General features: G+C 38.6%; 1 long non-coding RNA gene across 1 annotated transcript in view; it reads left to right on the top strand.

Moving 5' to 3' along the window:
* The window catches only part of LOC121071014, a 42,709-nt gene extending 17,521 nt beyond the window's left edge, over positions 1–25,188 (top strand). Inside the window, exons 4-6 of the long non-coding RNA XR_005820336.1 lie at positions 4,094–4,183; positions 23,623–23,690; positions 25,025–25,188. This is a non-coding gene — a long non-coding RNA (uncharacterized LOC121071014). The remainder of the gene's footprint in view (positions 1–4,093; positions 4,184–23,622; positions 23,691–25,024) is intronic.
* The last annotated feature ends 2,204 nt before the right edge of the window (positions 25,189–27,392 follow it).

Raw genomic sequence — 27,392 nt, 5'->3', positions numbered from 1 at the left:
ACAGACTGTCTATAAACTTTGTCATTTTATCTCCAGGGAGGGTGGTCCATCTAATGTTGGAAATAACTAATTTAATGCATGGGACTTTGGAAGCTGTTGGGCTCATTTAGTTGGGCTCCTTTCCAATCCTGTAGGACCCTAGTACAAATTCTGATTGCCTGTCTATCCTCTTTGTACAAAATAAGCTACCCAGTGCGTGATCTTTAGCCCTCTGCTCGGAAGCTTAAGAGGCTTGTCACTGCCAACAACATGGAATAATTACGTTGGTTCTTCATATGCTGGCAGTAGGCAGTCACTTTCTTGGCTGAGGAGTCATCCTTAGTTTAATGACTATTACAAAAGTCTGTCAGAGATGTTTTTTCATGGATTCAGGAATCCCCAAATGCCTGCTTTGGGCAATAAGAAAGATGGAAATGCAGCGTTCTTGTGCCAGTGGCTATATGAATCCTTCCTTTCATAGGGAATTGAAGAAAGTATGTAAAAATGTATTGAATTGGACTCAGAGTTTGTTGCCTGATACTTTGTCTCCTGAAAAAAGCCAAAAGCAAGCGTCATGGGGAAAACTAAAACTACAACAAAAGGATAGTGCTTAGCAAAAGCTTCCTCTTGCAATAACTCCTGCTGTCTGTGGCTTAAGGTCTTCTTATACCAGCTGTGAGGGTTTATTTTTTTTTAAGTGGATTTACTTTTTTCCCCCCTTGTGAATTTTTCTAGTAAATTGGGGCCTTTTTAAACTTCCAGCTTCTTGCCATTCCATGTGAGTGAGTTCACACTTACTGAGCATGGTATGAAATAATACAGTCTGTTTTGAACATCAAAGCTGGTAAAACGTGAATTGTGGGGCAAGTGAAGAGTGGGTGAATCATCTCTTTCTTCTCCATTGCACTCCTTTCTGTTTCTCACTCCATTCTCTGAGCTTCGAATTGTTCTAGTGTATTTAGTCTGTCCTCAGTGGGAGAGTTTGCTTATCTTTGTTCTTGTGCACTTTCTGTTTATTCTTTATGTCCTAGTTCTGCTGATTTCTTGGGAGATCTCAGAAGATAAACACAGCAGTTTTTTCAGAGGTTCATATTTAAGTTCTTCTAGCACTCTTAATGCAGCGACCAGTCCTCACAGTGGTCTTGTTTTGACCTGACCTTGCTTGATTTTACAAACTTTTCTGTTGTGCTTCTGGATGAAAGAAACCAAAACCATTTTGGCTGTTGGACCACAGCGTGTCTGCCTACCGGCCTGTGGCACTTCCCAGTTACTCGAATCCGACATTGCAAAGTCACGCTAAGAAAGTCCCTGCCCCTGCGGCGCTGAGGTTGGGTTGGATGCAGAGCGTGGTCGAGTACCATGGACAGGGCCTGCTCGGCGCCTCTGCCCGAGCCCCTGCGGCGGGACAGGCAGCTCGCCTGCGGGGAGACGCTCCTTTGGGGCACGAAGCTCTTGGTGTCCGTGCCTGATACACGTCTCACTTACCTCTTGGTACTTAAGAATTTTGCTTATATGCAACAAGCAGAGTATGTTAGCCTGCCTCTGTCACCCCCACGACTGTAACATCCCCACATTGTGTCCTCATCAGTTTCATTTGTTTCATGTTAGAAGGGAATTTGCTCATCACATACATACTTTGTGCTTAGGGTGTTCACCACTAATAGAGCGTAACCCCAAATTCCTTTAGGAGTGTTTCGTATGGCATTTCACTTGCGGTGCTTCTCCTTTTGTTTACTTAGTCTCTGTGTTAACGTGATAAACTCCAGTCTTGTGTGTTAATCTTCTTAAGTGCCATGCTGTAGGGACAGGGTTGAAGTTTAGGTTCATCTCCAATTAATCCTGTATGAATTGATCATGCGGCCTTTCCGATTTTACAGCAAAATTCCAGAAAGGAGGTGAAAGCTGAACATGTTTCAAGGGCATCATTTTGTGTTATGCTAGAAATAATTGTTTTGTCGCACTGTTTGTGGAGTTAACTTCCATGCAATGGAGTAGGACGTGAAAGAGACAAAATAATACATCTTCGTATATTGCTAGCTAGTATAACTCTTTCAGCATCTGTCAGGTCTCAATCAGCTTCTTTCATACACTTCAGAAAGTCTTGTCTGAATATTTGAGGTGGTTTTTGACAAACATGATGTATTTGATTTGTTAGGTCAAATCTTGGGTTTGAGAAAGATCAGTATATTCACTCGAAGTCATGGTATTGATTCTATGGCCTGTTAATCTCTAGTTTATGAACTCTTCAGCAAGTGTTTTCTTAATTGTGAGTATTATATCTATTATGTCCTGTGCTAGCATGTGAAGATGAAGGATGAGATGGAGCACTGCATATGCAGTGACAATGCTACTAAAATGGAATTTCATGTGAGGTAATGCCCATTTGTATCTATGAAGTCTGCACTGGTAAAATCTGTGACACTATGCTATTGAGTGGTAACGTTCTTTATAGAGAAGTCTGAACCTTTTGGTTACATCTACAAAAGAGCTAGGTTCTTTGTAGATACTGAATATTCTTGCTTAATAGTTCAGAGGTTCAACATTCGCTGAAAAGGGAAATAAAGTTTTTGTGACTAAAGCTATGATAGTAGTAGTAGTAGTAAAGTTTTTCTGAGGTTCCTCACACCCACACCTCACACAGAGAATTGGGTGAGAGTTCTGCTTTATCCTCTTTCCTCTTAACCCAGAGAAGGAAATTGCTGTTAAGACTGAAAAATGCTGCTGCTTTGCATGAGACTGTCTGATATTACTGAACATAACCAGCAGTTTGTTGGTTATAAGGCATGATAAGCTGTATGCAACATTTTGTGGCTTCAGGCCCTTTGTTTGTAGAATATTCTTCATTCCTTGTGGCAACTTAATAGCCATGAAAGATGTTGTCTACCTATGCATGACGTAACAGAAGGCATTGGCAGTGCATTGGCAGCCTTACCTTATGAACAGGCTCTAACTTTGAAACAGAAGAGGTACAAATGAAGATGACAAATTTCCAAGCCTTCTCTTTTTGACCTCATTTCAGTTTGCACTCCCAAAGTTTCCAGGCTTGGAATTGCTGCAGTAAAGGATGACAGAAGAGTCAGTCGCTCTGTGTCTGAGGTGCAGATATGATGTGGAGAGACTTCAAATGGCATTTAAATGCTGGCGCAGCTGGGGAGATGAGCATCTTGAGAGGGACAGTTGTTAAAGGCCAACGGCAATTTGCTTCATAGTTTTAAACTTGGTGTGAGCCCTTTCCTTGCACAGAACTGGAATATGATGGATCTGCTGATAGCAGAAGTTTTGCCTTCTTGACTCAGAGATTCCTTGCTGAATTTATGCTCTCTTATACCTGAAAGATGGCTTATTCTCTGGTGTCAAAGACATTCTAATCTTTGTAGACTCCCTAACTGTATTGCATGTGTCCATAAGTTAAATTTTTAAGATTGGAATTTGCGATGTTGACTTTGTTCAGTTGGAACTGCACACACTGTGTCTACCAAATTTAAAAAGTTACTACGTAGTACTGAATACTAGAAACTCTGGGAGCTGTTGGCCTGGGTTAAATTGGAAGTAGTGAGCTAAAGATGAATGGCTTTATCTGTTCCCTGAACCATTTAGAGTCTAGAATATATTTGTTTCTAAAATGAAGTCAAAGAAAAATTTCCCAAAATAAGAAGTCAGAGGATGGCTGGCAGTCATAACAGTTTTTCAGACTAATAACCTTTAGATTATCTGTAAGCTGAATCTGCGATGCTTATATTAGCACAAAAGCTATTTTCTAGTAAGAAAGATTTGCTCAGCTCTAGTCTCTGTGATTATTCCTTGCTGACCATAGCTTTATTCAGTAAACACGATGAGTACATAAAATACTCAGCAATGACATATTTGAACATTAAAAAGAAAGCAGTTTCCTGCTAGGTGCTTTTTTCTCTTCATTAAGTAGAATTATATTTTATCCTGAGTAGCAGATGCCATACTTGTTTGTGCAAAACATAAATTCAGCGAATACATGCAGAACGTGAACATTAAAGGTCATAGCCTAGAGTCATTATTTATGTGCACTGCAATCTTGCATAACACTGTTAAAGGCAGCAAAATCATTCTTTTAAAATATATCTTTCTTTTTATCTTTTAGGCAGTATTTTGCATTTCTGCAGAGCTTTGCACAGATCCTGTTCCCATGCAAACTGATGAGGGAGAAATACTGGAGGAAGGCAGTCCCAAGGTCAGTGAGGTAAACACTGCTGTATTTTGAAGGAACGAGAGCTTGCTTGGCTGAAACGGGGAATACATGGAGTGAACACTGACTACTGGTGGTATTTTTAATAAATACCTGCATGCAAATAAATAATTTGTATGACCCTGGAGACATTTAAAAATAACATTTTAAAGGCTTTTAGGAACATGGGCTTTTTTGTAGCCTGATAAGGATTGAAAAGTGTGTCTGAGTTAGGGCACTACCAGGAAGAAAAGAGGAAACTCTTGAAAAGTAACTTTGATTGTGTTCTGTTTGTTAGAACTGGAAGAGCTTGTCAAGGATTTTGTCCTTCCCACCTGCTCTTTCAACTAACTTAAAGAATTAGGCATGTGAGCCCTTAGGTGCAGGTATCAGTGTTTGTGGATTACTGACTGATTGCTTCTCATTTCCTTGCACGTGACAGCATGTGTTTTGTTGTGAGACTGGATAGGGTGTTGCTTGTAAAGGTATCTGTGATACTAGACATACCTTGTAGAGACAAGAGGCTGTTAAGTGTGCTGTTGAATATCGTGTTGGTTGTGTTCTGCTTTTTGCTACTTCCTGAAGATGCAGGTATTGAATCATGAATTACTTTGGTTTGCATAATGTCATAGTGATTATCTTATTCTTCAATGGGTTTATAAATGTATTTTATGGTCCTATCTCAACAAGTGAGTGTTAACTTTGCCACTAATCTGTTGTAAAATCCAGCTCCTAAATTTCATGAAGGTCCAAATCATTGTTAGCTTGCTTGTAGTTTTCTGTTAACCTACTGAGCAGCTGAAAAAGGAAATAACTGGAGGACTTAACATTTGTCATTATTGGGCTGTAGTTTTCTGAGAGATGCTCTCATGGCTTTATGCTCTAATAGAACGGAAGATTGTTTGAGCTCTAGTCATCATCCTAGGAGGTAATTAATTATGGAAACAATTTGGTGGTTGTCCTATATGTACTTTAGGAACTGTGTTAATTTTAAATGGCTTTGAAGGAGGGCTCAATAGATCAGGAACTGACAAAGGAAAACATATCAGTAGATGTACCTGCATCCACCCAGATGATTGAATGCTTCTCTCAACAAGGATGTGATTACACAGATCAGTGGAGGATATTGATGAGAGGAAACATCATAGTGTAATTAATTACCACTATTAATAGCGTGGACAATGGTGCTTGCTTTTCATCAAACAGAACTAGTGTGTGTGTGGGCATATGTATTCGTGTATAGACACCCAGGTCTGTGTGTGTATATATGGATACGTAGCTTTTTTTTTCTTCTTGTGTGGCAGGAAATAGATTGAAGTAACTCTCTTGTGAAAATTACTCTTTTCCTTCAATTAAAAACATGCTTTTCTCTGGCATGCTTAATTCTGGGTGTAATGGCAAAGTTTATAATATTTATCCCACCATCAGGTGTTCCAAAAATGTACAGAGCTTAAATTCCAAACCAAATCTTTTAAACTAAGTGCATATGTAGTATTGCATGAAATGATGATCATTTAGAGAAGGTAGGAGACTTGGAATCAGAGCTATGTAGAATCAGTATATTTTAAGCAAAACGTTCTGATGACTACATCTAGTTCTTCTCCTCATCCTGTGATGTACAGGACTACTCACCAAAGTGTATCGCCCAGTGTTTCTTTAGTCTGTAAATGATTATCTTCTCTTTCTTGGTCTCGAGAGAGTGCTATAGCTATAACAGTTGAAAGGTTTGTCCCAGAAAAACTTAGGCAGTGTCTATTTCACTATATTGTCTTGTATCATTAAATTATATACTTCATTTAGAAATGTTTACATGATCTAACGAGCCATTTTCATAAAGATAGTTTTCTAAGAGATTTTTAAAAACTTCAGTAATGCATTTGAGTTTCTTTCTTTGTGTTAGGACTATTTTCTTCTCTTCTTCAGACAGATGACATGAATTTTTGGGAGGAATTAGTTTTGTGCTTCAAAGACAATAATTACCTATCATTCATATTTTATTTGGATCTTTCATTTTTCCTCTTTTATCCATTGCAAAACATTAAGCTGCAAATAAAGCCCAAGTATATGATTATTTTGTTACGTTCATTGTTCAGATCAGTGGATCTTCTGTGTTTTTTTCCAGGTGTTTATACCCGTATTTAAGTAGTAGGGATCCTTTTGGATCCTTACATTCTGTTCTCAAAATCTCCTAACTTACCTATTCTTTTGCCTTCACAAGAAAATCATTTTTTGAGCCTGTAAAAGATACCTACAAAAGTCATCATCTTCTACCATTTTATTTCCTATGAGCATTCAAGGAGGACTTGGAACATTGAGTGTATTAGCAGCTCCTTTGAAGCTTTCTCTTAAACATTGTAGAATTTGAACCTGCAGCTCACAGGTCGTATTATGAGATTATTTGCTGCTGATTAAGCACATTCAAGCTACCTCAGTGACAATACGTTTGATGATATCATATATGAGGTCAGGTTAAGGCACCATTCTTAGCCTTTGTTCTGGATAATTCATTTCTAGCCAAAAACAGATTTGCGCAAGTGATACAAAGAATGAAATTACTGTTTGTGGTGATTCATAGCATCTTTTATTGGCTCCACCAGAATAATTATAATGAAAAAGCAGGCAAGATTTCTCTCTTGAAATTATTTCTTCCGTTTTTTTGGGGGCTTCAGCAACAGTAGTAAAGCTATTGTTGCAAAAGATGGAAGAAAAGACTATAGAACTTGTTTTTACACCTTTTTGTTTATATCTTGTCACATAAGATCTTATATTTTTACATAAGGTCGAAATGAAAAGCCACTTCGTGTTCAAAAGGCAAAGGCCTACATGTTGGAATGCCTTGCTGTCAGCTACGCTTAAAGTGTTTCTCTCAAGTAAGAAATGGTCTTGCTGTGATTATGCTTGACACTCTTTTCTTTTCAGAATGCAAGATGCTCAGGGGTCTGGTAGGTATTTCCCCACTATTCAGAATTTCTGTCCTATTGTCATTAGAGGTAAGCCTGAATGAAGTATTCAGGGGTGTCAGGGTCATCTTGACAAAATTCTCCTTCACTAAGGTAAGATGAACATCACAGGGGTCTGTGTACTGCAAGAATTATGGTGCCAGTCTTAAAATAGTTTTAAACGTTTTATGTGGCGACTCAGTGTCATACAGCGGGGACAGAAAGATAACCTACTCTTTATTCCTTGTGTACTGGTTTGGTTGTACTCTGAGATAACAAGATCAAGCCTTGAGCTGAGAAGATTTACTTCTGCTTTTGAAAAAGAAAAGAACGTGCTTTGTGTAGAGCTGGGCAGGTCACTTTAAAGATTAAATACATATGTGCTTCAAGCTAACATTACATGAAATATGATTAGAAAATGTAGTCCCTGCTGTCAGGCATCATGAGGAGTGGTGGTCTTGCTTGATTCCAGTTGGCCTGGCAGTATTGCTGAAGGAGCTGAACTTCACACTTGCCTTTGCTCTTCTTGAAATAAATGACAGAAATCCAGTAGCAACTTATTAGCAGTTAAGCATAAAGAAGGTCGTTGGTGGGCTAAGTCCAAACTTTTTCTGAATGTTTGTTTTCCACACTGTATTAGTGTATGCATTTTAAATTTTTTGCTATTTATACTATATATTTATATACTTATTTATATATATTTATATATATACTATATATTTATATATATTTATATATTTATACTATATATTTATATATATATAAATATTACTATTTATACTACTCATGTTGTTTCTAGTGGTACAGTGATTGATACTGAATTGGTTGAGTTGTGCTGTTTCCCTTTTCAATTTTGCATACTTGGGAAGTTTCTGCACCTTTTTTTGGGGTGTATCCTTTTGTCATTCATTCCTTCCAGAGTTGCTTTCCAGCAAAGAGTGGGTTCCCTCCACACCACCCCCACTGTACCACTGTAGGCCTGTTTTGGAGAACCCTACTGTGTTGGTAGCTTTGTTGCCTTTTTTTTTTGTCTAAACTGGCTCCATTGTTTGATCTCACAGTTTCTTCCTTGTTGTCAGACTGTCAGAAAACACACTTTCTGTTAGCATGACATCAACATGGTGAAGACAGCAGGCAGCTGTCAATAACACCCATCTGATCCCAATAATCAGATAATATTGGTGCCACAGAGAGGGAGAAGAACGTGTACAAATGTAAGCTTTTTCTAATGTGCTTAGTTTTTAAAAAGGTAGTTATTTTTGGCAGATGTAGAAGCCACATTTGACAGGGAATATTGGGTCTGTTTTATCTATGTGATCTGCAGGTAAATATCATACAGCAATCTATCTTTATAACAAGTGGTGTGGGGGGGTCTGGTTTTCGTCTTTTCAGGATCTTCCCCCCCTATCTCCCCTTTCACTTTTTTAATACAAAGTTTTTATATAGAACCCAACAACCTCTAATGCTCTTTGGGTTATGATTTTTTTCTAATTATGTTTTATGGTAGTTGATTTGCCATATTCTATTATTCAGCTTTTTCCATTAACAGCATTGGTACTCTGAAGATGTCAACAAGCTCTGAGCTTCTTGTTTGTGGCTGACTTCTTTCCAGCTGCTTTCATCCCTCTGTTAAGGATTATTGCACAGACAACACTTCAACTTCGTTTCTTAGTTGTTCCTTTACTGTAAAATATTGTAGGAGACAGCTAAAAGTTTATGCCTGTTTGGGAATATTTCTAGATTTCTTTCAATATTGGTCAAGGTTTTGAGCATATGTTGCAAATGTCTTTCTCAAAAAATGGGATTGAAATTTTCATGTCAAATGGCGTAAAATTTCTCCCCTCCCACCCTTGATGTTCCTCATCTTGCAAACCAAAAGCCTATGAATTTGCAGGGAAGAAAGGACGTTGACCTACATAATAGATAAAAAGGTATTTATAAATTCATTTATGAGGTTTTTATTCAGTGTTGTGTACGAGAGAGGAAAAAAATAGTTAATTCTGCCCACCTGATCCTATATATGATGAAAATCTAGGTACTCAAAGCTTCGCTGAAAAATGCGACTCAACAGTGTCCATAATAATGTGCTTTAGTCCTGATAGGTGCAGGGAAAGGGGAAAGAAACATTTTGCACTGTATGCGGTATGTACATTTTTATTTGAAATTTTCATCAGTATTTATAAAAAAAAAAAGCATAGAAGCAATTGTTGAACTGAACATTAGTCTAGAAATTAGGCTACATTTCAATACTCTGTGGTGGCTGTTAATCATTGTTTTATTTCAAGGTGCCCACCTGTTTGTATCTGTCAGTGTGAATCTTCCCCTTGCGTTATGGCCTGCCTGTTCTCATTTTCCTTGCCTCTTGGTTTCTAATTGTGAGCCAGCATTTTCCTTCTGTTTAAATCACTTCAGTACCCTGGTGGGGGTGGCTCTGCTTGTTTTATCCAGAGGCAATCACACAGAGGTGATGAAAAGGTTAAAAAGTACACAACGCTTACTCAAGGATTTAAGCTGTTGAGACTAAGGAAATTTAAGCCTGCCAGAATAGCGTTTGTATTTGATCTGATAAATTACGTGTTTTGGTATTTATAAGCAGAAGCTTAAAATTCAGATGGAAGTGTTGCTAGGAGGAAGAAATGCCAGTTGGGAGGAGGTACCCGTTAGTTCAAAAAAAAAAAGAGATGTTTCACTAGCTGTGTTTATGAGTAGCCTATGCTCAGTTTTTGATAGTCGATGCTACTTGATGTAGACAGTAGTGCAAAAGTTAGGCTGGTGTCTTTGCTTGGGATTTACAGTTAACATAGTAAGAAGAAAATCATATTTGGGTAGTTAAACTTAACACTGTGTCCAAAACCTCGATGCCTGTATCTCTGGGCCTTATAGTACTACTGTTCAGTGATACAGTAATGAGTTTCTATTCAGATGGCACTAAATAATTTAAAACGTTCAAGCTGAAGGCCTATACAGTGATGAAACGAACAAAATGCTTTGTCATTGTAATTAAAAAAGGCTGTTTCTGTTTTCCAGTGTAGTACTGCCCTGTGATATATGTTGCTTTAAGGCGTGATGGTTTCTCTTGCAGAACGAATCCCTGCTACTCTTGAAAATTTTGGCTTTTATTACATTATTTTTTTTTTTTTTTTTACATTACATTACATTTTTTATTACATTATTATTTTTATTACATTATTATTTTTTGTACTTTCAACCTACAGGAGGTGTACTCTGGAGCTGTAGGAGTCTAAAGTCTTTGTATAAAATATCTTCTAAAGTCTTTTGGAAGTAGAGAGGTGTTCTGCCTAGCAAGCACATACCTTAAGCTTCTCCAGAAGGGCAGCAGTTTAAGAACAGTTCTAAGCACAAAGATAGTTTTTCACAAAATAAACTAATGTTCTCTTCTTCATGCTCTGCTAGCTTCATCTTTCTAGCCTGAAAATGGTAAAACTTCTTAGTAGAGCAATTTCAAAACCAAAATCTTTGCATATTGTGGACTTAAAAATAAAATTTTATTAATCTCTGAATGAAGAGTGGTGTTGGTTTAAATCTCAAGTTAATAAAGTTGTCCTTTCATTTAGTGATGTATTCCTAAAACTTGTAAAAATGTTACAACAGATTCCTCTTATTTTAAAGAGAAATTAACATAATCTGTTAAGGGGAGTATAAATTTGTTTTTCACTTTTTCTCTTGAACTTTAACGCTGTGGCCAACAAATGAACCTAATAACGCTTTTATAGGAAACACTACATAGGTGGACCTTTCTACAGCGGGGGGGGAAACCTGCTTGTCAGTTTATAATTTTGATTGTTGAAATTTCAAGGCATTGTAGCAAAGAACTATCAATCACAATGCATTATCAGGGTCCACTGGCATTACAGAACAGCAATTATAAACAAGGTAAAGTTGTTGAGGAATTTACAAAAAAGAACATGTAATTAGACAGCGCTACTTGAACTATTTTAGGAATGCTGTTCAGAGCTTGAATGCTTGGGCATTCTTAAAGGAATTCAGTATGAAGTGCAAGATTTTGTCAGTTGGCTCTATTGTTTTCTACAAGGGCAAGACGGATTACTCGTTTGAAACCTATTTACCCATAGTGAAGAGTAAGATTGCTAAAATACAGATATCAAGACTGAAAGATGACTCCATCTATTTTCTTTCCTCTGTATACCCTGAAGCCTTTTCAAGGTACAAAAGGGAAGGTTAATATGACGAGATATTTCCTTTCTCTTGGCAAATACCGTCATCTGCCAAATTGACTTTGCGATCCGTAAGGACTGCTGCTAGACGGTCCTTTGATGCAGCCTTTTCATATGTAGGTTCATGTGGAGGATATGTAATGGCCTGGAATGTCATTGCAGCGAACAGGTGCAAATCTGATTTCTAGACGAAAAGATACTTCAGTCTCAAATAAAATTCAGTTTAAACTCACCATTTCCTTTATCCTAAAGGTTCTTTCTTTTTCGTAAATGTTTTTTCAATAAAGTTTGCTTGGCTAATAGCATCTCTTCAGATGAATACAGCAGAACGTAATACTTTGCAAAACAGACAAAAAAGCTTTAAAAAAATGCTTTAAAAAGGAAAGAAAAAAAGGCAGCTCTGCATTTGAGAGCTATCATGGTATAGTCCCTCTATGATTTTTGGGACAGAGATGGTCAGGGTCATTGCTTTGTAACTTTGCTTGGAAAGTGTCTCTTTTCATGCAGGTACGCTATTGGCACCCAATTTGAGGGCTGACCACCACCTTTTCAGAATACTGACCTTTGATCTCTTTCCCTTCAGTATTGGCTTTACAAAGGCGTTGGCAGTGGTTGCAGTCCCTATCAATATGACATGTTAGAGATCCTTTATAATCAGCCACTTCAAAATCATAGAATCGTAGAATGGCTTGGGTTGGAAGGGACCTTAAAGATCATCTAATCCCAACCCACTGCCGTGGGCAGGGACACCTCCCATCAGATCAGGTTGCCCAGGGCCTCATCTAACCTGGCCTTGAACACCTCCAGGGATAGGGCATCCACAGCCTCTCTGGGCAACCTGTGCCGGTGCCTCACCACCCTCTGAGCAAAGAATTTCCTCATAATTTCTAATCTAAATCCCCTCTCTTTTAGTTTAAAATCATTCCCCTCATCCTGTCAATATCTGATTGAGCAAAGAGTTGTTCCCCGTCCTTTTTGTAAGTCCCCTTCAAGTTCTGAAAGGTTGCAATGAGTTCCCCCTCAAGCTTTCTCTTCTGTAGGCTGAACAGCCCCAGCTCTCAGCATTTCTTCTTAGGAGAGGTGCTCCAGCCCTCTGATCATCTTTGTGGCCCTCCTTTGGACTCGCTCTGACAGTTCCACATTGTTCTTTTGCTGGAGGCCCCATACCTGGATGCAGTGCTCCAGGTAGGGCCTCACAAGGGCAGAGGAGAGGGGGACAATCACCTCCCTCCACCTGCTGGTCAGTCCTCTTTTGATGCAGCCCAGGATGCAGTTGGCCTTCTGGGCTGCAAGCTTACACTGCTGGCTCATGTTGAGCATTTCATCCACCAGAAGCCCCGAGTCCTTCTCTGTAGGGCTGCTCTCAGTGAGTTCTTTACCCAGTCTGTACTCATGTCCAGTATTGATCTGGCCCAGGTGCAGCACCTTGCAGTTGGACTTGTTAAACCTCATTAGGTTTCTGTGGGCCCACTCCTCAAGGTTCTCCAGGTTCCTTTGGATGGCATCCCTTCCTTCTGGGTATCGACTGTACCACTCGGCTTGGAGTCATCTGCAAACTTGCTGAGGGTGCACTCAATCCCACTGTCTATGTCATTTATAAAGATATTCAACAGTACCGGTCCCAGGACAGACCCCTGAGGTACACCACTCGTCACTGGCTTCCACTTGGACATGGAGCCATTGACCACCACTCTCTGGGTACAACCTTCTAGCCAACTCCTTATCCACTGAATGGTCCACCCATCAAATCCATATGTCTCCAATTTGGAGACCAGGATGTCATGTGGGACCATGTCAAAGGCCTTGCAGAAGTCCAGTAGATGACATTTGACATTGGTTGGTCTTCCTCTGTCAACTGATGCAGTCACTCCATCATAGAAAGCCACCAGGTTGGTCAGGCACGATTAACGCTTGATGAATCCATGTTGGCTGTCCCAGATCACCTCTTTGTCTTGCACTGATAAATGTTTTCAATCCTACTGTGTTCTGGCAAGCTGAGGGGAACAGGTGTTTGAGGAGAAATTTGAGCCATGGACAGTAAAAGCTTTTGCTGACCCTTGGAATATCTGTATCGTTGGTAGTCTTAGAATCATAGAATATCCCGAGTTGGAAGGGACCCATAAGGATCATCAAGTCCAACTCCTGGGTTGGTCTTGGGTTGATTCATTAGAGAGTGTAAAAACTGAGTGGTCTTGCTGACCTCATCTATTTGCAAGATCCTAAATGGGTAATTTCATTTTCACTGGGTGAACTGTATGGTGTAAATTTATTTCAGTTCCTAGAACTTTTTTTTCCCCTCTCATTGCCTGTGGAAGAAATGGAGATGTGGTTTGTGGAGAAGACCTTTCTTTTCTTCTTGCAGCTAAAAATAGTTGTGATGGTCTTCATCATTACAGTAGACTGAAGAGTGTGTGGACAGCTAAAGACACGTGTACTCTGCAAAGGCGTTGTGCAATGTCAGTTCCCCTGAGGGTAAAAGCAACATTAAAAGCATGTCAACATTTCCTGTCACTGGTTTTAAGTCAACTCACTCAGACGTTTGGATGGTAGACAAGACAGTGTATTATGAAGAAGGGAGAATGTGATAGCTGTCTACAGATGCAGTAAGCCTATGTGGAATTACATTTTAAGAAATTTTATAGAAGTACTCATATCGATAAAATCATATCAGTAGGTTTCAGCAGATACAGAGCTTCAATGTGTGATTCCTACACAAATAACTCCATTAACATTTGAGTTTTTATTAGAGGTTGTTTATTTTTTTTCCTTTTTTTCTGGACAGTGGTCAAAAGTGAACGTCTGTGAAGAGGCTGAAAGCAGGGTGAGCGTATACTGAGAGAAGGCTCCCAGCCTCCTGTTGGTTACTCAGGGACTTTCTGGGCCAGTAGCGGTTTGTGTGTTTACAATCCACACAATGACTTCGCCTCCTGTGAATACAGAAAAGAAAGTCAGTTCTTTCTTTTCTTTCCTGTCAGATCAGATCTCTTGGGGCTGACTGACTTCAGCACCTCTTTGCCTGGGTTATGTCACTTTCGGTCAGTCCTAACAAACAGCAGAAAGCAGTGTTTGTGCCACGGGGAAGGTGACTTAATGCGTGGTGCAAAAGTGTAATTTAGTTCCCAGTAATTGTGATTATCACCTGCTTTCTCAATCCATTAAAAATCCTTTGTGCCAATTGTCCTTTTGTGGTAAGGTGCCATCTAACTTTCCAAATCTAAGGGGAAGAAAGCAGTTAACTTGTTTTCTTTCTTCTCTGTCAGGGCGGTTAACAATGTGTATATTAAAATATCAGCCACTTACAGATGTCACTTTAAACTGCTATAACTTGTTCATGTGTGTCCGCACCATAAATAGTAAATTAACTATAAACTGAGTCGCCTAAATACAGTCATCAGGCAGCCTACAAGTGGCTGTTCAAAGTAGTGGGGGAGAGTGAATTGGTCAAGGGCTTTGAAGTCAGACTTTCCCCTAAATCTTTGCGAAGTATGAAAGATTTTTTCCAGAGTTGCAGCAGTTAGCTAGAATTCATGTCTTGTGAAATGCAAGTAGTCTTTATCTGAGGAATAATACAGATAGTTAAATAAAATACATGAATTACTTGTGTCTTATTAAATCCAGATTTTTCTGGGATCCATATTACATATGTACAGAAACGTAAAGGGATGGAGTCCATTGTCAGCTGTGGCACAGGACACGGAGAGCACTTCTGCTTATATTCAGAAAACTATGCATTTTGAGCCTGAGATCACTGAACTATCATTCAAAGCTGTCTAAGCTTCAAAGTTGAAGATTTCAAAAGTCATTCTGTCATACCACAACTTGGGTGACATAAAGGAACCTCTTTGGGGGCTGAAAGTATTACCAGAACAGTATCTCTTGCTGCAAACAGTTGGGTAGCTCAGAATGCCTCCAGACCAAGATTCAAGTGAATAACTGTATATATTGAGGAGTTGTTGTTTTTCAAATACTTTGCAGCTAAGTAATACCTTCATTTAATTAAAAATAATGATTTGATCTTGTCTATACAGTAGGAAATGTTGCTGGGCTTCCAACCTTTTTAGCCTTTCCAATGTGTGTGTCTCTTGTCATTATATTCATAAATTTTTGTTTTAAATGTTTGTCATAAATGTTTGTTTTAAGCTTAGCAGGGAGTTCTTGTTAAGCTGCTGGGTATTTCATAGGATATTAGATAATAAAAGCATCTCAAAAGTTAACTTAGAAAATAGGACATAGTTTATTTCTGGAAGTACAGATGATTAGTTGGAGTTGGTGGTAGAAGAAACATTCCTAGTCTTTTAACCACTACTGCAGATTTGGTGCTTAAGTGAAACATAAATTACATATTCTGAGTTACATAACTTTGCTATTCTTAATGATTTATTGAGCTGCTGTTGATAATCTGTCCCGTTGCTCTGTAAGGGTGATACATGCTTGGTATATGTTACCATGCTGGCATTTATAGTTATTGTAAAACTTCCCTGAGTCAGGAATTAAAGTACCATTAGGCTGCAGATACCAAACATAGGTGTTAGATTAGTGATTTTTAAAAAGTAATTATACGAGTGTTAAGTGTGTTAGTGTTCAAAAGAATAGCCTGTGCCTTGCAGGAGTGCTGAATGTGATTGTTATTTATCAGTAAAATGACATTATTAAGTTTTCACTTCTCTTTTTACTAACAGGAAAACCAGTTAAGGCTGCGTGATGGTAATAACATTGAAAGGCTCAATCTAGATGCTGATGAGAAACTTCGAGAAAATAGTGAGTAGGCTAGGAGATAGTTGACATCGTGTCAGTATTTCGTTGAATAATGGGGCTGTGTTTTGCCACAAAAGAAGTGTGGGGGTAGAAATAGGTTCGAGTAAAAATTGAGTGACATTGCAATGCTGTGCAATACTGCAAAAACCTCAGAGGGTCCAAAAATTCAGGTAACTTTTCCTGTGTATCTTGTCCCTAAGATTTTCCTGTACATAGTTCAGGAAAATGCTTTGCTTTCTCACTTCAGGAAAAGGAAGGTTAGGGACTGTGTATTTTTTTTTTTTAACTTGTATATAGTGATTCAAACTTTTTTGAATGTTTACATCTGTGTGCTGAAATTAAGGTTTAATCTCAAAAGTAAATTTTGGGACTAATTGTTGCTATTCTGTGCACGTTTTGAGATGCTAGCTAGCTCAACAGCAATTCATTCTTAAAGGAAAATATTAAAGTGTCTGCAGCTAAATTGCACGGATTTTAATAAAGGAAGGTAAATTTAAAGGTTAATTAAACACATTTTTATCTGTTGGTAACGAGTAAATTTAACCTTCATTGAGTTTGTCCGAAATGCTTACATGAAGCTAGGCAGAGAGGTGAGTCAGCTCTGCTTTCACTTGTAGTAGTGATTACATTTCTGTTACACCTGGGATTGTCTCTGTTTGATATTTCCGACAAGTTCTAACTGCTCAGCATTTGTAGAGCTTCCTCAATTGCTAGCTGCAGTGACTGGTGACTAATTGCTTGGATTTTAACGAAGTATTAGCGAGACAAAAGAAAAGCTGATGGCCTACTTATGGTTGCTCTGTTGCAGCTGATGAGTGGGAAGGTGCACTGGTCTAAAAGTAAGTAGTTGTGATGAAGCACCAAATGTATCATTCTTAAACTGGACCTGCCCTAGGCTGTGTTGAAATTAACAGTTAAATTTAAGCATGGGAAGTAAAATGCCACAATCTGCAGACAGCAGCTTTTGACCTTGGCTGTTCCTCAGTGAAGGAAGTCTAGTTATATGCTGGATAAGGTTTTCTGTTCATCCGCTGGAGATGCTAATAAGTGAACATTCTTATGAGACTTCATCTCCTGTTCGTTCAGGTGGCTGACTAGTCTTTTTATTAATAATAATTAAAAAAAAAAGTCATGAGAATGACCTATTGAATGAGTGGAAAAAGATAGTGATAATAGCTGTCGCATCAAGCTGCGTTAGTATGTTTTTATGGCTGGTGAAGGAAAAAGACAAAATACTGTTTAAAATGTGTAGCTTTTCATAACAAGTCTAGGATTTCTTACAAAGAAATCTTCCGTATTTCTTGGGAAGGTATTTGGTTTCTCTTATGCTCAGTTCAGTTTTGGTGGGCTAGGATATTTAATGAAGTTGTTGCATCTTGTTAGGAAAGTGTGCTTTCTGAAATCAGCATTCAGAAAAGATGAAAGTTTTGGTGTAGAAACTTTATGACCCTTCAAAATATGTCAAGCTTGACTTTATCTAGGAACTCCAGATTAGGTACACTCATTAATCAAATCCATTAGGGTTTCACTGAAGATCTTTTTAGAAAGAATTGTATATAAAACTGATAACAGCTGCTGCACTGCTTGGAGGGGGGGTGTGAGTACTAATTTTGTTATGTCTGAGATCCTTCTAGTATTCTAGCATTCTTCAGAAACTAAGTGTTGAGGTATTTAATCGTGAATAGCTTTTGAAACTTACAAAAATACAAATTGTTTTATGTATTTAGAACAGTCAATATATTTTGTCAAAATGTGGAAATACAGATGCTTGGATTTTAAAGGGGGGAAAAAAAAGCTTTGAAATAAAAATTAAAAAAAAAAAAAAGAATTTGACAACTTGTGGTTCCTTTTTTAATAGATGCAGGTTTTCTGTTGATTTCCCCTCTGCTGTTTAAGGGTCTATTTCTGGTTCCTGCTTCCAGCTGCCAGAATCTTGAAGCCTTTACCACCTCTTGCCAGGAGAAACAGGTGTGGAGTGTGCTTTCTCTGATTCTTGGAACCCATGGCTCCCCCTGCAGTCTTCTAAGAGAAACTAACGTGCCTAAGACCCTCAGCCATTCCAGCTTTTCTCCTTTCCTTGGGAGAAATGCACTAGGTACAAGAGTTTTGTCTTACCTTGAACCTTCCACGCTATTTCTACATATTCAGGATAACTTCATCTCCTGTCTATTGTGTAAGTCAAGAGACTGAAGACTTTGAATACTCCTTTTCAGAATGCTTGTGGTTTACTCGATCTGATGTGGTTGCTGTGTATTGCTGAAACATAGTGGGGAGTCTGGACTCCTGTTTCCTTAAAAAGAAGGCGAAAAGACTGCTGGACATGATCTCATGATGATAGATTGAAGAGAAGCTGAGAGACTTCTTGGGGGAAGAAATGTCCATAGATATTTTTTTAAGAACTGTGGTTGGGGAGAAAAAAATATTTCAAGCTAATTTTGGCTGTTAAGCGCTGTTCCTCTTTTCAGTTCATCCACAGGTAGTCACTTAATCAAAACTTTAAATACCATATTCTCATCCTTTCTGCAAGGGGGTGCTACTGTTGTCATTGGGAAAATAAGACCTAAAAATTTTTATATGCTTTTTAATTTCAAAAATAAATCTAGTGAATAAATTAGCTAGGCCCTAAGAAGTAATTTAAAAAATATGTAAATAATGTCCATGGAATGTTCTTTGGTCAGTTTGTTCATTAATTTTGTTTTCAGAAGGCAGTTTGTCAGAGGCGTCTCTTTAAATTAAGATGAACTACTTGGTAAAGCACTTTACACTCTCAAATGTCAGGGAAAGCTGAAAATGTATAATCTGACTTTCTAAACTTATTCTAGGATTTTTAGAATGCTAAATCATGTAGCCTTTTCTGACAAAAAAAATAATCAGAATTTGAAAGTGAAAACCGCATATCACTGATCATGAAATAATATTTACTATATGCAGATAAGTGAGAAAATTAGAGGCAGGGTTCTGCAAAAAGAGGCTGTGCAGGATCAGACCTATGGAATAGCCTTGTATAGAGAATCATCGAATGGTTTGGGTTGGAAGGGGCCTTTAAAGATCACCTAGTCCAACCCCTTTGCCGTGGGCAGGGACATCTTTCACTAGATCCAGTTGCTCAAAGCCCTGTCCCTTTGAGTTTGTAAAAATGATCTTGTCAGAAACAGAAAAGCTTGTGTTGCTCATGTTTTGTAATGCTCTAGTACACAAATAAATAATTATCTTTATATAGATAGACATATAAAAGCATACATTCTACGAGGACTTGCAAAATTCAGTGTTGCGAGCCATGTTTGTACAACAACAAATCATTTGTCAGTTTATTAATTAGTATATTTTACAATTAATTGTGTGTCTTACGTTGCTCTTTGAGTAGGTTAGGTTTTATTTATGTTGTGGTAGTGAAGGAGGGACATGTTACAACATTGTCAGACTATTTTCTTGTGTATGCATCAGTCATATGTTGTCTTGTGTTACGGGAGATCTGAAGCCCAAATGTTGAGCTTTATTCATGTAAAATCTATTCTCTGCCTCAGACCTTTCTTTATTCTGAGCTCTCAGTCTTACAGCGTGGTAGAAGGTTTCTAAGCCTGCAGTAGCTGCTTGCTACCCGTAAGCAGTAATCTAAAAAAGGACATACTATGGACCTGCTACAGTCATTGCTGAAGAGTAATGTGGGAAGAAATATGGAATAGTTTAGTTTTTCTCTTTTTTGGTGGTTTTGTTTTTGGATTTTTTTTGATTACTTAACTACTTCCTAAGACTTTTCTTAGACCTTTCCATACTGGAGTGCCAGCTCCTTCTGGGTTGGTAACTTAGTAGTATTTTCTTCTCTCTGTTACCTCTCAACATTAAACTGTTCTTGTGTTTGTAAGATCCACCAGGAAATTCAGATTGGAAGGGACTTCAGGAGGGCTCTAGTTTAACCTCCTGATCAAAGCAGGGTCAGCTGTGAGGTCAGACCAGTTTACAAGGGATTTTATGTAATCTGTCCTTGAAAACCTTGAAGCATGGAGACTGCAGAACTTCTCAGGAGAACCTGTTCCACTTCTTGACTGTCTTTATGGTGAAGACAAGTCTTCTCATATCCAGTCTGGACTTCTCTTGTTCCAACTTTTGCTTGTTCCTCCAGGCCCACTGCAGTGAGCCTGGCTCCTTGCTGACGTCCTTGTAGGTGCAGGCAGGTTGCTGTTAGGTCTCCCCGAAGCTGTACTTGAGCTGAGCAAGCCCAGGTCCCTCAGCTTCTCCTCACGGGGCAAATGCTGCAGCCCCTGAGCATCTTGCTGGTCTCTGCTGCAGACGCTGGTCCACTTCATGGATGTGTTTCTTGTGTTTTCTTGGGGGGCCCAAAACTAGGTGCATTATTCCAGATATGGTCTACTGAGCACTGAGTAGAGGGAATAATCAGTTCCTTCATCTACTGGCAAGGCTCTTACCAGTAAAGCCTGGGATACTGTTGGCTTCTCCTGTCAGGGCATGCTGCCGGCTCGTGATCCAGTTGCCATCTGCCAAGGCCTTTTCCACAGAGCTGCTTCCTAGCCAGTCATTCCCCAGCCTGTGTCATTGGCAGGGCCTCTCAGGTCTGGGGCTTTGCAGTTGTCCTTTCTGAATTCATAGGTCCTCTAGGTCCGTTCCTCTAGCCTGTCTAGGTCCCTCTGAATGGCAGCCCTGCCCTTGGGAATGTTGACTGGACCTGTCCACGCTAGTTGGCATTATCTTAAAAACTCAAGCAGAGTACACCGTATTGGTCCTTCAAGCCATTGATGAAGATGTTCAATGGACAAGTTCTAGGACAGACCCATGCAGCATCCCACGTTTTAACAGCATCCAGGTAGCGTGCAACCATTAACTATTACCCCGAGACTGACCACCCAGCTGTTTTCTTACCAGCCCAGTTGTTCATTCTAGTTCCCTGACACTCAGTTCTTAAAGTGACCATGTCTTGAGGCATTCCATTGTGTTTTTTTTCGCAGTGAAAACCTGCAAATTAATCTTTATTTTGTGAATTCAACGGTTTCCACATTCATGATTTTTTTTCTTGCTCTGTGACTAATTTTCTTTGTGAACTTCTTGAGAAACTTTGCCATTGCCTTTCTCTAAGTTACAAGCTAAGCTCTTTTTTCTTCTTTTTCTTCCTTTTCTTTTTTAATAATGTAGGCTTTAGTCATTTCAGATAGTTTTACCTGCTGTCTGAAGTGAATTAAACTGATTAACATTTTGGTAGATGGTAGATTAATGTTTTTAAAGTTGCTTTGAAACAGATTGTGTCTAGACCTACGAGAATGTTATTTTTAACCCAGGGTATTTGTAGTTCTTGTTTGCTTACTTTTCCTCTTTATAATGGTAATTTTGATAGATATGCATACTAGATAACAGTGTGCCTGAAGAGCTATGCCACTAGCATTTAAAATTCATAGTAAAGCAACAGTTTTATTGACAACACCTTGGCAATTGCCTTGTCTTGGTGACCTACTAGATGTTCCAGTTCTCATCCAGATTTCTTGTTTATGATCTAATAAAATAAATTCCCATTCCTTTCCAAATCTTTGTTGGTTTTAAAGTCTTTCTAGTTTTATACTTGATCTTTTACAATCTCTCCTCTTCTACAGCTTCATTAAACTGAATTTCTATTTTATATGGGAATCTTGTTAGTTTAGCATTATACATGCTGTATGCAATTCTTCTTTACTCGCAAACATTATATTTCATATTTTCTTCCTTGTACTAGCCACAAACTGTTCCTTTGCTTACCATTCATGTGAATTGTGCTCGTCTCATACCAGCAAGAGGCTTTCCTCAACCCACCTGAATACAGAGTAAACAAGCTAAAATTTAGGTTGTATAGGAGTAACCCTTAAACATTTACTCTCACTCAATAGAACCATGTTGTTTTATGATGTGGCCACAAATCTGTAGCTATTTTACCAGTTGTCCTACTTTTTTTTTTTTAATCATCTACAACAATACAATTAGTGGAATACCTTTCCCTTCCACCTGGCAGTTTGAGTGCAGATGTTAGAGCTCCTGAGAAGCAGACATAGACTGAAGTACAAGCAGATTTTAATGTGTTTGATATGGTGAGACTAAATGCGTAAAAGTGCGAGTTGCTCAGGGAATGGAAATGCAAAATTCTTTTGCTTTCAAACTTTTGCTTTTAAATAAAATACTGTTTTGACTCTGGATCACATTGGGTACATGCTCACAAATGTGAAATTACCTCATATACTTACTTGATTGACTCTGTCTTCTGGATCTCATTACCAGCTTATAGCCTCTCAGTATGTTTGTGATTTTGCTTAGGGCTGTGTCCGCACAGGCAAATAACATTATTTCTGTTAGCCCTGTTAGATGTCAGTGTGCACATAACGTTTTTTGTCAGTATTTTTGACCTGTCAACGGGATCAAGGTAGAAATGAGTCAAGTTGCCTCTTCTTTGGGAAGGGGCACAAGGGAAAGGCTGAGGAAGTGGTTGGTTGGTTTGTGTTGTTGTGTAGGTTTTGTTTGGTTTTGTTTCCCTCCTTAAATGAATAACTAGAATGTTATCTTTTCTGATAGAATAGTGTACTCTACTTTCCATTCCCAAATGTATGGGTTAAATGGATTTGTGTGTGATGATGATTTATTTGCTCTATTTGTTGTATGGCTTGTTGAACATCGCAGTGTGGCCTGATTGCTGACTTCATGCAAAGTAGAGCATTGCTAACTGTATGCCTGGGTGTTCGTGTAAAATACTAAGTGCATGTGTTGAATTTTTGTAGAAAGAGAATATTCTGCTACCTTTGCAAAAACTTCTGGCTGAATGAAGTAATTAAATGAAGCGTGCATAATTAATGATCAAATATAATATAATTCCCCTTTCTGGCCAACGAAATTACTGAAAATGTATGCTAAAACTGTATTTAAAAAGCAAACAATTAAGCAGAAAGCTTCCTTAGTGCCCTTGGAATCTTTTATCATGTGAGCCAAAGGAAATGCCTACCTTATGTTGTCATTGGAACAGCATTTATTTGAGGTTCCCTTAGGCCTCTTTTTTTTTTTTAACCCTACTAAGCTGTGCGTGTGCAGTGAAAGTCCTTCAAATAAAGTTGTTTTTCACAAATAATACACAGCTTTTACAGCAGTTTCTATCTCTAGTTAATAAAGTTTTTAAAAATCTTTTTTTTGAGAGAGAGATATCTTCATAGACAAATACAACTTTTTTTAAAATTCCTATTTTATACCTACATAAGGAGGAGGCGCGGTAGAAGTCATACTTATTCAGAATAATGAAGGAAGTCCATAACAGAGCAAGATTTAGAACACAGATACCCTGACTGATAAGTCTCCTGCAATAGCCATTAGATCATTCTTCTTCCCTTCTAAGATTTTCTGAGAACTGTGCTATAAAATGATACCATAGCAATGGGGATGGAGATGTACATATGTTGCTAAGAAACTACATGGTCTGTTCTGGACCAGTCGCTCTGATAAAGTGGCTGCCTTAAGTTGTTGCATATGGAAAAGGGCCACTTTAGGTGATGTGCGTTTTGCTCCACCAATTTCTGACCTGCAATGCTTGCCTTTGCAGATGGAACATGAGGATTTTGTAATGGAGGGGCATGGCAAGACTCCACCTCCTGGTGAAGAAAACAAACAGTGAGTCACACGTTTATTTGAAAAGGGCCTTACCATAGTAAATGGTGTGAAGCACTCTTGTTTTAATGTGCTGGAAACATTGGTTGTTCGTTTGGTGCTCGCCCTTTTGGTTCATTAAATATCCCTATTTAATAGTGGATGGTGGCTGTTAAAAATAAATAGAAATAAATCAGGATGTTGACTTGCCTTAAATTTAAAAGCATAGAAGTACGCTTTGCGATTTCAGAAGATAAATCAGAATTTGTTGTGAACGGGATAATCGTTCTGGAAGCTTAGCGCTGAGGCAGTGAGTTCCATTTTTTATTTGTAAAGTGAAAATTTGTACGTGAAACTTTCATACGTTTCTTCTTCGGTGAAGTAATCTGAAATATGATAGAACCAGGGTCACCTTCTTGGTGTGCATATGGTAGATTAGTCCTCTTTGAAATATGAGCCTTCTTTAAAATGTGTTTTAATAAAGGAACTGAAATTGTAAACAAAATGGTCTTTCAAGGATGAACAATTTAAGATGCTAGTACTTAGTGCTTTAGGGGGAAAAGCTTGATCAGAGGAAAAAAAAAAAAGACATTTCCATCAGTAAGAGGCATGGAGGAAACAGCTTTTGCTAATAGGACTTCAGACTGAAATCCAGTAGCAGAAGAGCAGAGCTCTGTCCTAAAGGTGTGTAGCAGCGATGGCTGTCTTCTGTATTCTTCTCTTGAGCTAATGCAATGGTAATACAATGGTATCACAGCTAAATGATTTACCTGACCTACCTTACGGAGCAAGCAAGAAAGTGGTCTTTGGGAAATCCACAGCACAAATGTTTTTTTTTTCTCCCCTGTGCCTAACTGGATGCCTCTTCATGAAAAGGAATTCTGTTGTCTCTTCGATCAGCAGTATACTTGGTGCAGAAAGGTTGGGATTCAGCTTGAGGTGGTGGCCTTCCTTACCTTTCAGATAAGCTAACAACTGTACGTTCGCTGCCTCTGCGACAGTGAGAAAATGTTTCTGAGGTAGCCAAGATGAGTTCAGGGAAGTTCTAGTGCTGAGCATGCACATTTTTTCCATCATGGAAGTGAGCCAAACTTCTCAAAGTAATTGCTGCTATTTCTTTCTATTCAGACTGCCCAACTTACTGTGGTACCAAGAGGTACAAAGCTTGTTGAAGTAGAAACTTTCAGAAAGTTCCAGAAGGAAATCAGAGTCCAAATAAAACATAGGAGTTAGATTTCTGTTCTTCTGAATTGCTTATTTTGGTTTATAGTAGTATAATGAAACACGTTATTAGAGTGAATATATGGGGGATGTCGTCTTGGATTTATCCTGGCCTTTTGTTTGCTGTCTTATTTTAGGTGCAAGTGGAAGCTACAGCTAGTTTATAGTTGACCTGATTTCTAATTAGAGCTTTTCAAGTGCCTTACAATCTCCCTCTTCTCCAAAACTATGGTTACTGGAAAGAGAATGAGATCAGCAATAGGCAGGAGTTATTTTATTTTTAAAGCTAATAAATTTGTGGTTTGTGTATCAAACAATAATTTGATAAAAAGCTGAAAGTGCAATTTCAGTAATGCAACTAAGAGATTAAGATAATTATTTTGTGCAATTGTAGTGTAATGCCAGGAATATTCCATTGTGGGTATTGCTCTTCAGTTTTAGTTGGTCACTTGAATCTTTTACTATGCATAATCTCAAATTTTCATCTACCTAACAAAATTGTCTGCTTATGTAGAGCTTAAAAGTTTTAAGTGACATTGTTCTGGCATCGAGGATAAACAGATGATAATCACAAAAAGGACCAGTAACTTATAACCTTAATTTATTTCAAAAAGGCTGCATTGTCTTCACATCTTTTTTTGTACAGACCTCAAAAGGAAAACAAAAATCTGAAATTGCCTCTTCGTAGTATTACTTCCATTGGGCGTTATCTGGGCATTGTGGAGCAAGCCTAGTGAAGAGGGCCACAGACTGGCTGGAACATCTGGCAAATGAGGAGAATTTGAGAGAGCTGGGAGCGCTCAATTTAGAGATGAGAAGGGTTGGGGCTGGGCAAACTTACCCATGCGTGTAGGTACCTGATGAGGGGTGGAAGGAAGACTTGAGCCAAACTCTTCAAAGCAGTGTCAGCGGGGCAACGGCACAAACTGAAATACAGAAAATTCCACTCAAACGTAAGAGGGAAAATAAAAAACTTTTTTTTAAACTGTTGGGGGTGGTCAAGCAATGGAACAGTTTGCCCAAAGAGGTTGTGCCTTCTTCATGCTGTAAGATACTCAAAACCCACCTGGACACAACCCTGAGCAACCTGCTGTAGTTAACCCTGCTTTGAGCAAGGGGGTGGGATTAATGATCTCCAGAGATCCCTTCCATCCTCAACATTTCTGTGATTCGGTGTATGTGTGTGTTTACTGTTGTCTTCCTGTTTGATTTGAATTAAAATTAGAGCTTGTTAATGAAAAGATAGTAAGTTTGCATGCAGAATCAGATGTTCGATACAGAAGATGTGTCCTTCCCTTTCCAGCTGTTCATTGCACTTCCTAGAGTTTACTCCCTCTGCAGCTATGCAGATTTTTTTTGTTTTTTTGAGTACTTCTAATTTGCTTTTCTGAAAAGTTGCCCTTGTTAATTTAATTGCCTTTCATACATACCTTGATCTGGATAAGTGTACTGCCATGGCATTTGGAAGATAAGGTTTCACCAACTGACCTGTGAGGGAGCTAACTTGCACCAGAGTGCTGGAGCAGTCAGCAAGTGTTAACCTTAGGCAAACCCAGCAATTTCTTGATATGTAACTGCGTTCCAGGGGACTCAAATAAGGTTTGAATGTGCAATGAAAAAAAAATAAATACTTCTGAGAGACTTCCAGTGGAAGTAGTAGCTCTTGCCTAGCCTTGGTCTCATGTGAAATGTCATCTGCAAAAGTACAGCTGCATAATGGATTACTAAGAGCCAGCACCCACTGACAACTTCTGGCACTGTGTTTCTGAAATGCAACAGAGTATTTCAGCTCAGTATGACTTGGGTAAAAACTTGGTATTTTAAGTGTACCTTCTGGTATTTAAAAAGTGGTTTAATTGCAAAAACTTTTGCTGTATGGAATGGTTCTCTCAAGCAAACCTATTGTAGGCTTGTAGCATTTCAAGATTTTTTGGTTAAAATGTGGATAATAACTGAACTCTTGTCTGCTAGTATCTGTCAGCTTTGTGAGGAGGAATTCTTCTTTTAGATGGTACATGAGGTCTTCAAGCTGGTCATTTACAACATAAATATAAGTAATTTCACTTGAAGCTATTTATGAAGTTACCCATTCAAAATCCTTTGTACAAATGAAATATGGAATGGGCATTCTTGTCTCAAGTCCTGTGAAAGATTCGCAGTTCATGCACGGTGCCAGTGTCATATGACTGGCATGTTGTGCAGCAGTGAGGGCTGCACCTTACTCTGAAACCTCTGCATGGACTCGTGCAGAGGCCTGAGGCTGATGATGGCCACCATGGACTGTGCAGTGCATTTGAGAAATTGTTAGTTTGCAGATTTGAAGTAATAGATCACACCTGGATCTATTAGTGAAAGGGAAGTAACAAACAAACTCATTTTGTAACAAAAAAAATAAATGTTTGACTGACACATGGGAGAGGGCTGCTGGAGGCAACAGCTATTCAGACAAAAAAGGGAGCCAAGTTTATACATTTATTTGCAGGGTAGGCCAAGCTATTACCACTG

This window comes from Cygnus olor, chromosome 1 (genome assembly GCF_009769625.2).
Source record: "Cygnus olor isolate bCygOlo1 chromosome 1, bCygOlo1.pri.v2, whole genome shotgun sequence".
Lineage (NCBI taxonomy): Eukaryota > Metazoa > Chordata > Aves > Anseriformes > Anatidae > Cygnus > Cygnus olor.
The sequence above is the reverse complement of the archived record's forward strand: the minus strand, read 5'-3'. Positions and strand labels throughout refer to the sequence as shown.